Source organism: Eulemur rufifrons, chromosome 8, assembly GCF_041146395.1.
Source record: "Eulemur rufifrons isolate Redbay chromosome 8, OSU_ERuf_1, whole genome shotgun sequence".
Classification (NCBI taxonomy): Eukaryota; Metazoa; Chordata; class Mammalia; order Primates; family Lemuridae; genus Eulemur; species Eulemur rufifrons.
Window position 1 is genome coordinate 50,696,928 of NC_090990.1, and position 12,979 is coordinate 50,709,906.

Below are 12,979 nucleotides of genomic sequence, written 5' to 3' on the forward strand. Positions count from 1 at the left end.
CAAATGTCACTGTGCTCCAATAGTCAAAGTAGGGACTTATGGAGCTCAAGTGATTAAGTTTTGGCTCATGTTTGCCTTGCTGTAGGCCAATGAGATCTCCAAGCCTAGGGCTATTTTCCTAGCTCTGGAATGCATGGTTAAAAAAGGTATACTCACATTTCCCATATTAGTTCCTTCATCTGTGGAGTGACAGATATTCTTGTAGGAAAGGCTTCTGTCTGCAAAATAGTAAACCAAAAGTAATACTACATCAAAGATTTGAAGTATGGAGGGCTACTGGTCCCTACCACTTTGCCCATTCAATCTATCTATCTGGCCAAGGAGACATAAGATGAGTCTTGGAAATGACAGTGGATTCATTCACATAAACTTAGTCAGATAGTGGCTTCAGTTGAATCTAGTCACCAGATGGGGATTTTTACTGGAGCAAATCAACATAGCCCCTGATATCTGGTATGCAGCTATTCATTTAGTGGGCGCTTTTTTCTCTAAACTTGTTAGTAAAAACAATCAGAAAAAATGTTTTCTTTCATATGGTAGGAGCAGAAATACACTTTCACTATGTTTTCTTACCTCGGACCTCTATTATAATCCTGTCCTCAGAAACCTTCATTGTCTTGCAATTCCACAGCACATCATTCTGGTCCCCTGCATTGAGAATATTGGGCTGATTGGAACTTATGAGCAGGAAGTAGCAAATATTCTTGTACATCTTAAGAAAACCCATTCCAGGTGGTGAAACCACAAAATTCGGGGCTTGCGGACCAGTGAAAATTCAGGAGCTCGCAGACTCAGCAAAATTTCTAGTGGTCTGTAGTCTGGGATATATTGAGATATTCCCCACAAAGTAAAGGACAAGTGGCTCCAGCTACTAGAAAACGACTTAAAACTTAGGATGCCTCTTTAGATTTTGAGGCAATCTATAGTTCATTCAGTCATTCTGCTTAGATCCATTTACCAAGTGACCTATTCAGACTGCCAGTTTTGAGCAGCGTGCAGAACAAGGGAAGGCTCTGCAACAGGTCCGGTCTGCTGTTCAAGCTGTTCTGTCCCTTGAGCCATACAACCCTACAGATCCAATGGTGGTGAAGTGCCCACAACAGAGACGAATGCTGTGTAGAGTCTTTGGTAGTCCCCTATAGATAGATGACACTGCAGACATTTTGAATTCTGTAGTAAAACTATGTTGTATTCTGTGATGGATAATTTCCTTTTGAGAAAAATCTTTTGGCTTGCTCCTGGGTCCTAGAAGAGACTGAATGTTTAATAAATGACCACCAAGTTACCACATGACCTAAGTTTCTCATCATAAAATGTGTGTTTTATGGCTCATCAAGTTATAAATTTGGATGTGAACAACAGTACTTCATAATCAAGTAGAAGCGGGGCTGGAGCAGGTCTTGAAGGCACAAGCAGTTGGTACAGGCAGATGACTCAGATTCTTGTGGTTCCTGCTCCAGTTACAAGACTTCATTTCCCTCAATCAGTACCTATTGCTGCATGGTTGAGTCCCCTATCACCCCCTATCACCAGGAAGAAACAAAGATTTTTTTTCTACAGATGGTTCTGTATTATACGCTGGTGACAATTAAAAGTGGGTAGCTGCAACACTGCAGCACCACTCAGGGGTGACACTAAAGAATGGCAGTGAAGGCAATGCTACAGTGAAAAGCACTTTGAACAATGCCACTTGTCATTCATTTTGCTTGGAGGTTAGACTCTACACTGTTTTGCAGACAATGGTTAACAGTTTAGCTAGATGGTCACAGAGTTGGAAGGCACAAAGTTGGGAAATTATTTGCAGGGATGTCTGAAAAAGAGGTATGTGGCTGAAACTCTCCAATTGGCACACAATATGAGAATATTTGTGTTCCATATAAATGTTTACCAAAAGGCCGCCATAGCAGAGAAGACTTTGAATAATCACTGGGACAAGATGCCACTTTGTGTGGATGTCAGTCTCTTTCTCCAGCCACTTCTTTTCTTGCCCAATATGTTTATGATCAAAATGGCCACCTGATCAAATTAAAAAGCTTCTGCACGGCCAAGGAAACTCTGATGAGAGCAAACAGACAACCTACAGAATGGGAGAAAATATGCACATGTTACACATCCGATAAAGGTGTTACACATGTTACACATCAAACAATCCTATCAAAAAGTGGGCAAAGGACATGAACAGAAACTTTTCAAAAGGAGGTAGACTAATGGCCAACAAACATATGAAAAAAATACTCAACATGTCTAATCATCAGGGAAATGCAAATCAAAACCACAATGAGATATTATTTATATCCGGTGAGAATGACCTTTATCAAAAAGTACCAAAACAATAAATGTTAGCATGAATGCAGAGAGATAGGAACATTCGTACCACTGCTGGTGGGACTGCAAACTGGCACTACCTCTGTGGAAAGTAATACGGAGATACCTCAAAGAGCTATAAGTAGAACTACCATTTGATCCAGCAATCCTATTACTGGGCATCTACCCAAAGGAACAAAAGACATTTTATAAAAAAGACATCTGCACTAGAATGTTTATAGCAGCACAATTCACAATTGCAAAGATGTGGAAACAACCCAAGTGCCCATCAATACATGAGTGGATTAATAAAATGTGGTATATGTGTACCATGGAGTTCTATTCAGCCACAAAAAACAGTGGTGATCTAGCACCTCTTGTATTATCCTGGATAGAGCTGGAGCCCATTCTACTAAGTGAAGTATCACAAGAATGGAAAAACAAGCACCACATGTGCTCACCATCAAATTGGCATTAACTGATCAACACTTAAGTGCACATATAGTAATAACATTCATCAGGTGTCGGGCAGATGGGAGGGGGAGGAGGGGATAAGTATATACACACCTAATGGGTGCGGTGTGTACCTTCTAGGGGATGGGATGCTTGAAGCTCTGACTCAGGTAGGGCAAAGGCAATATATGTAACCTAAACATTTGTACCCCTATAATATGCTGAAATAAAAATAAATAAATAAAGATGGCCATAGTAACAGGAGTAAAGACTGTGCACTCCCCAGGGCTGTTGTCTACAGCCTCCACTGAGTGACCAAACTGTCAGAAACAAAGATTGATATGGCCCATTCCCTGGGAGGGCCAGCTGCTGGGTGGTGGTGATTTGTTCTTACTGAAACAAACATTTATTCAGGATATACATAGATTTGCCTTCCCTACCTGCAATGCTTGTACTAAAACCACCATCTGTGGACTTACAGAATGCCTTATTCACTGTCTGCTTATTCTACACTGACATTGCTTTTCACCCAGGAAATAATTTTACAGTGACTGTAATGTGGCAGTAGGCTCATGCTCTCAGAATTCATTTGTCTTGCCATGTTTCCCACCACCCTGAAGTAGCTGGCCTGGCATAACACTGGCATGGCCTTTTGAAGGCACAGGCTTGAGCTGTGTGACAAACTGTGCAGGGCTGGGAAAATGTCCTCGGGATGTGGTATGTGCTCTGCATCAGCAATCAGTACACGATGTCATTTTACCTACAGCCAGGGTACATGGATTTAGGAACCATGGGGTATAGATAGAACTGGCTCCTCTCATTACCCCTAAAACTCCACCAGCAAATTTTTTGATTCCTATTATTGAAACTTGAGCTTACTGTTTTTAATATCTAAATTCCTAAGATCAGTGGACATGCCAGTAGTTATTATAAACTAGTAACTGTGAGTGCCATCTGGCCATTATGGGCACCTCATGCCACTAGACCAACAGCAAAGTAGGGTGTTAATATAATGCTTGCGGCAAGTCATTCTAATTGTAAAGGAGAAATTAAGTTGCTACTACAAAATGGGTGAAAAGAGGCTATGACTAGACTCAGAAGATTCTGTGGGGTGCCTCTTAGTACTTCTAAGTCCTGTGGCAAAAGATAATGGGAAACCATAGAAACCTAATACAGACAGGAGCACTAATGACAGAGATCCTTCAGAAAGATTTGGGTAACTACACTGGGCAAAGAACTACAGCCAACTGAACCACTCACTGAGGACAAAGACACTGAGGAAAGTTTAATAGAATAAGAAAGATATAAACATAAATTATGGCCAAATAATCAGTTGTAGAAACAGTAATTGTAGTAATTATGCTCATTTTCTTTATTGCTTTGATTTGTTCATACTTATATACATCAGTAAATGTTAATTTTTTCCTTCCTTAAATTTCATATTATCTAAGATATGATGATAATGATGCTCATATATTTCAGAATTTATATTATATATTATTAATAGAATTTCAAAGGAGTAAATTTAACTCAGCTAAAGAGGGACAGACATTATCTGGAGATAGTGACAATGACATAGGGAACTTGAATCTCCTCTTTGGGAAGAGGGTTTGTTAATCTTTTGTTTTTAAAAGATAGTTGTATTGTGTTAATTAAAAGCATAACGTTGTTAGTCTTTACTTAGGAGTTAAATGTGGTTAAAAGGAATGGGAATAGATGGCAAATTTCTGCTAGATTGTTTCTTGCCAATTTGGTAGCATCTTGACAATTCCCTTTTGAGCCTGGGAAATACATTTCCTAAAATCTCCTTCCCTACATGGTTCTGGATTAGAGTTTTCCAGTAAGAACAACTTGCATGAGATTTGGAAGGAAGTGAAGTAAATGAGTTTTGGGAATGTCATTGCAATCTCATGTGGTAAGCTTCCAGACGTCTTTGCAAGCTCTCACCTACAAGCCACAGAGGTTTGAAAACTTCCCCATACATAGTGCTATTCTTCTCCTATTCCTGTGCTGCAGTCTGACATCTGTGGCTGTTTCTTGATTCTCCAGCTTCAGCCATCCAGATTAAAATTCCCCTGGTTCTTCCCATATTTGTGTAAGCCCCATTTTTTTTATTAAACCCATTAATATTTACAGTTGCTCTATTTTCTTGAACAAATGCAGACTGAGTCAGTGAGTGACCATCTACTGCTAGTTTATATTCAGTACCCATGGCCTCTGTGCCAGTTGTGTCCAGTGATGTAAAACTACAAGTAGAAAACAGATACAAGGGAAATTGTTTGGTAAAACCAGAAAAAGGACCAGAACCCCTGACAAACAGGTCCTGTGAAGAAGCTAGCAGGGAAACTAAGGAAAAATCAGACATATGGACCAGGATAAAATGGTAGAGGGTGCTCTGGAACGCAGAGTTCACCCTCTGCACACCAAGACCACATTGCAAACAGAAGTAATTCTAGGCTTCACCTGCTGGTTGGAATGACTGCAATTCCTAGCATTCTTTCCAGCTTTTGTCAGGGTAGGTTCACAACTAGAGCAGTTGAAGCTACAGATGAAAGTTATCAGCAATGCCAATTCAAAGGGACCAACAAAGGCAGGGTCTGACAACAGAGATACAAATACACCTGGAGTTATTATAGATCAGAACTATGACTAGGGAAAAGCTTATCAACCATAATATTAAATTAACACACTGCATTACAATCAGCCAATGCCGTAATAAAATTAGCAATCACTCATTACTGTGGATCACAAAGAGAATATATTTATCATCTCAAAGCCATTTCTCAAGTTCACTGTGTATATCCAATTTAGAATGTAGAGTTTCTCACTTAATAGAATTTGCATCCCCGACACTTTATCAAACAACCCTGAAATTTAAATGATTTATTCAGCAAGACCTTTCTCTTATTCCATTTTATAGGTGTAATAATTTGATTTAATTGTCAGCTGTAAAAGTAATAAGATTAGAGAATTTAGTAATTTGTCCCTTTTATGTTAGAAACATTTCATCACAGCCTGTATCCAGGGAAGTGACTAAATAGGGCACAACCATTTTCTTAAGGAGAAAAAAAAAAGCAATTGGTATGTATAATATAAGAATCTCTGATACTTTGTGTATAAACACTAAACCATCCCCAAACTTTAAAGACTTAAATGACTAGGTTATATGATTAGCATGGTAGCTTGGACACACATTGATCCATTTAAATTAGCAGCCCTCAAAAAATTTTGGTCATACTGTTTGTACTGGTGGGAGATTTTGCAATGAATTTGGCTGAATACTGCCCTTGTTCTAGGCTGTAATTACAAAACCTACAAGAAGCAATTGGAGGTCTAACTTTTTATTGGACTATGCACCATGAAAACACTATTCAATTTCAGCTAATAAGCACACATGTATGAGTGCATGCACATGGCCACACCACACATACATATACACACGTGACAGGCCTGATTGTAGAAGCAGCTCCCAGTTCTCCTCCCACTTCTCTCTACTCCCAGCAGTTCCCCCCTCAAATGGGATCTGTTGACAAGGTCCCTTCTGGACACTTGCTGACGGAGACAAGGAGCTTATGGGTTTTGAATGGAAAGGATTTGCTAAATAAAGCTTCAAGCCAAGCCTTTACCCCTCCCTCCCAGAGGTCAGGGCACTAAAGTCCTTGGTAGCTATGGCAATCACGAGGTGAACCAATGAATTATTGACATCTTAGAGCCTGCTGCTTGACACTGATCCCCAGTTAAACTCAGTTAGGAAATTAAGCTCATGCAATTCTATTTTCAAAATGAAAATACACAGTGAGAAAGCCTCTTTATTTTTTTTTATGGCCATATAATTAGTGGTGGTGTATGCCTCTCTAGTTCATTGTCAAAGATTGATTATCTCCTAACCTAAACCTCAACACACTATCATTTTGAAATTAAATCTGCCAAGAATCAAGGTTTTTTTCCTTCTATGAGTTAATTCTATATAACCCCAGTTCTTCAGCTAATATGACATGTTATATATTCAAATGCGTTTGATTTCCTTTTGATTTTTTTTCCTTGGATCTAGTATATGATTTAGTTTGTCAAGGTCATTAAAAAGAAGGTAGTGAACATCAGTGGAAAAAACTATTTTAAGATGGGGATGACCTTCTTTGGGCTTGATTCTTCAAAGGAATGATTTTATCTTACGAAATTCTGATTATTGCTCTTCCTCCATCCATGTCTTGGAACTCAGGTGAACCACTGACTCTTGTTTTGGCTACTGACCTTTAAAAAGAAAAGAACTTCAAGTCTCATGGATCTCTTTCAAAGTAAATGGTCTTAGACAACTTCACTTCCATTGTTTCTCACTCCCTAATCCACTTTTGGTACTGCCTGACTTGCATCTTCTTGGCTTTGTCTCCTAGTACTAGCATTTTATTTGCTTCTTGAATATATTTACAAGTTTCAATATTACTGACTTTTGACCTTCAGCACTTCCTGAGTTAGGCCAAATCATTTAGGACTCCTTTGTACGTAACAGATAGCAGACCTGAATTTGTCTGAGTAAAATGGGGAAGCTATTGGTTTCCGCGGTGGTTTGAGTGTATGTGTCTCCTCCCAAAATTCATATTGCAACTTAATAACCAATGCAGTATTATTAAGAGGTAGGGCCTTTAGGAGGTGATTAGGTCAGGAGGATACCTCTCTCATGAACGGGATTAAGGCCTTTATAAAAGAGACTTCACCTGGCATTCAGCCCCTTTGCCCTTCCATTCCTTCTGCCATCTGAAGCATAGCATTGGTCCCCTCTGGAAGATGCAGCAAAAAAGTGCCATCTTGGAAGCAGAAACCAAGCCCTCACCAGACACCAACTCTATTGGATCTTGGACTTTCTGGCTTCTGGAACTGTGAGAAATAAATTTCTATTGTTACAAATTACCCCGTCTTTGGTATTTTGTTACAGCAGCACAAACAGACTAAGTTCCTCTCACCATGGGAAGGTCAAGAACAACAGGAAAAACATGGGGAAAGGGCTCACATACCAAAAGAGCTGGCTGTATCCCCTCTCTCTCCATGTCAGTTTCATTCTCTCCTACACACAAGCTTTTTCCAGGAGGTCAAGGACATGACCACTCATGGCTTCAGGTTTACATTCTTACAATGTGAGTAGCTATGAGGAATAGACTCCTCATTCCAGCTCCAGTTTCTTAACTCTCAGGGAAGAACTCTAATTGCCCCCTCAGTGAATGGCCTGGAAAATACAGCTTGCTCGGCTTGGGCTGGACATCTCTCTCTTGACAGGTCATTGTGGGTAAAGAGGTGTAGTCATGCTGGCAGATCACAGCAACCATTTCTTCTTCATGAAGCTGTATAGTGAGAAGAAGAGAATTTCCCCCGAAAGGGGAGAGTTGTGTTGCCAGAGGAAAGGAGGAATGTTGGACCCAAAAAGCAATTAATGTTCACAAAACAAATTTATATGTGTCTAATTTCAAAGTTAAGTCATGGGCTTAGATGTAGAGTCATAGAGATATAGAGTCACACAGATGTGAGTCCAAACTCCAGCTCTGATACTTGCTGTTTTCTTGGACAAGCATTGACTACTTCTGAGCCTTTATTTCCTCAATTGTAAAATGGGAATAGAATATCTAACTGATAAGTTTGGGGAAATTACATGAAATAATGGTCACAAAGCACTTAAGACTGCCAATAGAAAATATTTAATCAACTCTGGCTGTTATCATGGTGCTCTGTGGTTTTGTTCCTGGATGCTCTAATAATAACCCCACCAAATCAGAACTGGCCAAACCAGAACTGGTCCCAGAACTGGCTTCTGGGACCTAATCTGAGAGGCAATTTGCTGGGCTTACATTCCTACTAGGATTTTACCAGTCCTCTCTGGGAAGATCAAAGAAGAAACATTCATGCTTCCTCAAATTTCTTCACTGACAAAAGATAATGAGAATAAGCAAAATAAAACATGATATATTCATTTATAAAGTAACTATTGAGCACCAGATACATATCCACGTTATGTTGATTGTTGCAGGAAATGTCAAAGAAACGGAAGGTATGGTCCCTTGCTTGTAGACTTCTTTTGGGGTGTTGACTAATATACATGAAATAATTAAGAAATGACTTAGGCTATTTGATGGTTAGTTTTATATGTCAACTTGGTTTAGCTAAGGGATGCATAGATAGCTGGTAAAATATTATTTTTATTTGTAACTGTGAGGGTGTTCCCAGAAGAGATTAGCATTTGAATCAGTAGACTGAGTGAAGAAAATTACCCTCACCAATGTGGGTAGGCAACATCAAATCCACTGAGGGCCTGAATAGAACAAAAAAAGCAAAGGAAGGATGAATTTTTCTCTCTGCTTGAGCTGGGACATCCATCTTCTTCCGTCCTCAAACATTGGCCCCTGGTTCTCGGGCCTTGGGTTTGTATCAGAACTGCACCACCAGCTTTCCAGGGCTCCAGCTTACAGATTGCACATCATGGGACTTCTCAGCCTGCATCATTGCATAAGCCAACCCCTCACAATCTCTCTCTCTCCCCCCATATATATGTGTGCATATAAATGTGTATGTATACATATGTGAATATATATGCATATATATCCTATCGGCTCTATATGTCTGGAGAACCCTGACTATACAATCAAAAGCTGACTTGGTACATGCAGTAGGAGTTAAGAGAAAGAAAGATCCATGGGCTTGGATTTCTGGGGAAAATTTGAAATTGACCTTGAAGAAAAGATGAAATTTATTAAGATAAATGTAGGCACTCCGGTTTAAGTAAGTGCCAGGAGAAAATGGCTAGAGCAAAATGAATCAAGCTATTGAGCTTTGGAGGAGATATTGGTCTCATTCGCCTTACCACACAACTATATAGATTTTACTCCCAAGACTATGAGAGGTGAATAAGGAAGATCAGTAGCCCTAGGAGTCAAAATATGAGGCAAAATCACATCCAGGATTTATTAAAGCACATGTATGGTATGTGGAGGGTGAGGAAGGGTGGATAAAGAGATTAAGGAAATATATGGTGTGAAATATTAAGTATAAACAAAGATTAGGCCCAAAATGTGACTGTATTTTTGGTGACTAAGACACAATAAAAACTAAGTTCACTGGAATTGAGAAAGTCCAGGAACAATAGGATAGATATGTTGAATCATGGAAGGGATGCTGACATCATGCACGATGAGGACAGGTGGTGAGATAAAGAGGACTATGATATAGTTGCTGAAGTCATAGTGAGAAGTTCTACCTGGAGCTGGTCTTGGATTGGTTAAAAAGAGAGAGAGAGAAAGCAGGTAGGACATACCTTACAATATATTTTTGACAGTGACAATAAATGAATGGTAGAGAAGTTGGGGTGGTAAACTAAGAAAACGCCAACCCCTCCTCTTCACCCAGTGAGTTGAGGATGAAGAGCATGGCATGGGGAAGGAAAATGGCCTCCACTAGAGTGGATATAAAAGGAAGAGGAAATATGTAGTTAAAGAGAAACCAGAATTGAGTTTAGGCAAATTAATGCTGAAGTTTAGCTGTAGGAGTTCTTGCCCAATATTGAATAGGGTACCCAAACAGAACATTTAAAGGGTTATTGAAGGAAAAATTAAAATTGGGGAGAGATGAGGATGGAGGTGGGCTTGGATAAGGATAGATCTGTACAAATATTTGCTTACTTGCCCTTGAAAGGGTAGCTCAAGCAGTATCTCTTCTAGGAAGGCTTTTTTGTCTCCCCTCTACCCCAAGAGTTCCGTCTTTGTGTTGCCTTAGCTCTGAACGCTTATAAATTTGTACTGTAATTGTTGGTTTGGCCATCTGCCTCTTTCCTGCACTATAAGTTTCTTAAAAGATCTGACTCTTTCTCATCTTTGTGTCCCCAGACCTGACATATTCCTGGACATAAATCATTATTAACATCTATTTGTTGGGTTAAAAAATGAGTGAATGAGAGTGCAGTGCTGAGGTGTACCTTTAGCACATAACCTCTTGAACTTAACCCACCCCCTTGCTCACAGTGTTCATTGGGCTGTCCATTGGAAATATGATGTGAGCCATATATGCAATTTTCTAGTAGACACAATTAATTTAATAATAATATATTTTATTTAACCAAATATATAAAACATCATTTCAACATGTAATCAATGTAAACATTATTGAGATACTCTACATTCTTTTTGTTTTGTACTCACTTCAAAACCTGGCGTGTAGGTGGGGCGCAGTGGCTCACACCTGTAATCCTAACACTCTGGGAGCTCGAGGCGGGTGGATCGCTCAAGGTCAGGAGTTCGAGACCAGGAGTTCGAGACCAGCCTGAACAAGAGCGAGACCCTGTCTCTACTAAAAAATAGAAAGAAATTATCTGGACAACTAAAAATATATATAGAAAAAAAAATTAGCCGGGCATGGTGGCACATGCCTGTAGCTACTCCGGAGGCTGAGGCAGTAGGATCGCTTAAGCCCAGGAGTTTGAGGTTGCTGTGAGCTAGGCTGATGCCACGGCACTCACTCTAGCCCAGGCAAGAGAGCAAGACTCTGTCTCAAAAATAAAAAATAAATAATAAAAAAAAAAACCACCTGGCGTGTATTTTACACTTACATCACATCCCAGTTCACACTAGGCACATTTCAAATGCTAAATAGCCACATGAAGCAAGTGGCTACCATATTGTACAGTGCAGTTCTATTAATAGGGTCTAGAGACTACAGAGCTCTTTCCTTTTCAATGGTCTCTGCACTTGGAGTTACCTCTGTTTGAATTATTCTTCCTCTAGCTCTTTTTAAGATTATATATTTTTGAATATATCATCTATAAAAGATTATATGTACATATTACAATGGACTGAAGGCTTATGTCCTCCCAAAATTCATACTGAAATCCTAACCTTCAAAGTGATAGTATTAGGACGTGGGGCCTTTGGGAGGTGATAGGTGATCACCACCAAATTAGATTAGATGAACCACAGAGTGGGCCCTCATCGGACATTTAATCTACTGTCACCCTTGCACTAGTGAATACAGAGAACAATAAAATGAGATACAAAAAAAAAAAAGCAAGAAAAAAAGAATGAAAGGAAAAAAAATAATCTGGCACCTTGATCTTGGGCTTTCCAGCTCCAAAACTATGAGAAAGAAATTTTTGTTGTTATAAGCTACCTAGTTTATAGTATTTTGTTATAGCACCCTAATGGACTAAGACACATATAATGTACATATATATGTAGATATTTATATACATGATGTATACAAATAGTATAGAGATTAATACAATGAAAGTTTAGCTTTTGCAAATTCAAAGTCTGGTGAAAATCAGACAGCTCTCTGACATTTGCAAGGAAAAGAAAGGTTTGGAGAATATGCAGGATGTTTGTAAATGTCAGGCTTAAAAAATTCCACTGGCCGTAATTTAGTCAGATGACCCCATGCACACGCAAGGAAGGCTGACAGATACAGTCTTCCTGTGTACCCAGATAGAGAAAATGGTGTGATGTGCATGTCGTATCACTGTCTCTGACACAATTCTATTTTTTTCTTCCTAATTTTTTGGCTGGCATTGATGGAACAGTATTAGATACTAAATAACAGGAATGGCAAAGAACAATTAAGTCTCAGTCCTGACTTTTATTCCTGATAATGAAAATTTTTTCATTATGTCTCCATTTAACAAGGTGGTACACTTCGGATTGATATTTGTATATTTCATCATCTTAAGGAAGTTTTTATCTCTTTAGGATTTTTATTTATTTAATGAGCAATATATGTCTAAATTTGTCAAATATCTTTTCAGCAACTATGGAAATAATCATATAATTTTCTTTTTGATAGCTTAATATTGTGAATTATATTATATTTCTTAATGTTGAACTATTTTTCTAACTCCTAGAATAAAGTCTAATATATTATGATATAAATATAAAATATTTTTGAAAAGCTCTATTATGTTTGCTGCCAATTTATTTAAATTTTTGGCATCCATATTCATAAGTGAGATTGAGCTATAGTTTATTTTAATTATTTTTGTCATGTTTCATAATTCATAAAGTAAAGTTTTATGGAGGTTTTTCTCTTTTTATAGTTTCTTGAACTGTTCAAGTTGTTTCTGAGTTAACTGATTCTTCAGAGAGAAAGACTTCCACTCTGCTTGGGCCACTTGCTATTGTTGTTGGGGAATCCCTGCTTCAAGCATATTGCCACTTGGCTATCAACGTTCAATCTTGACAGTACTCATTGTACCATTGAT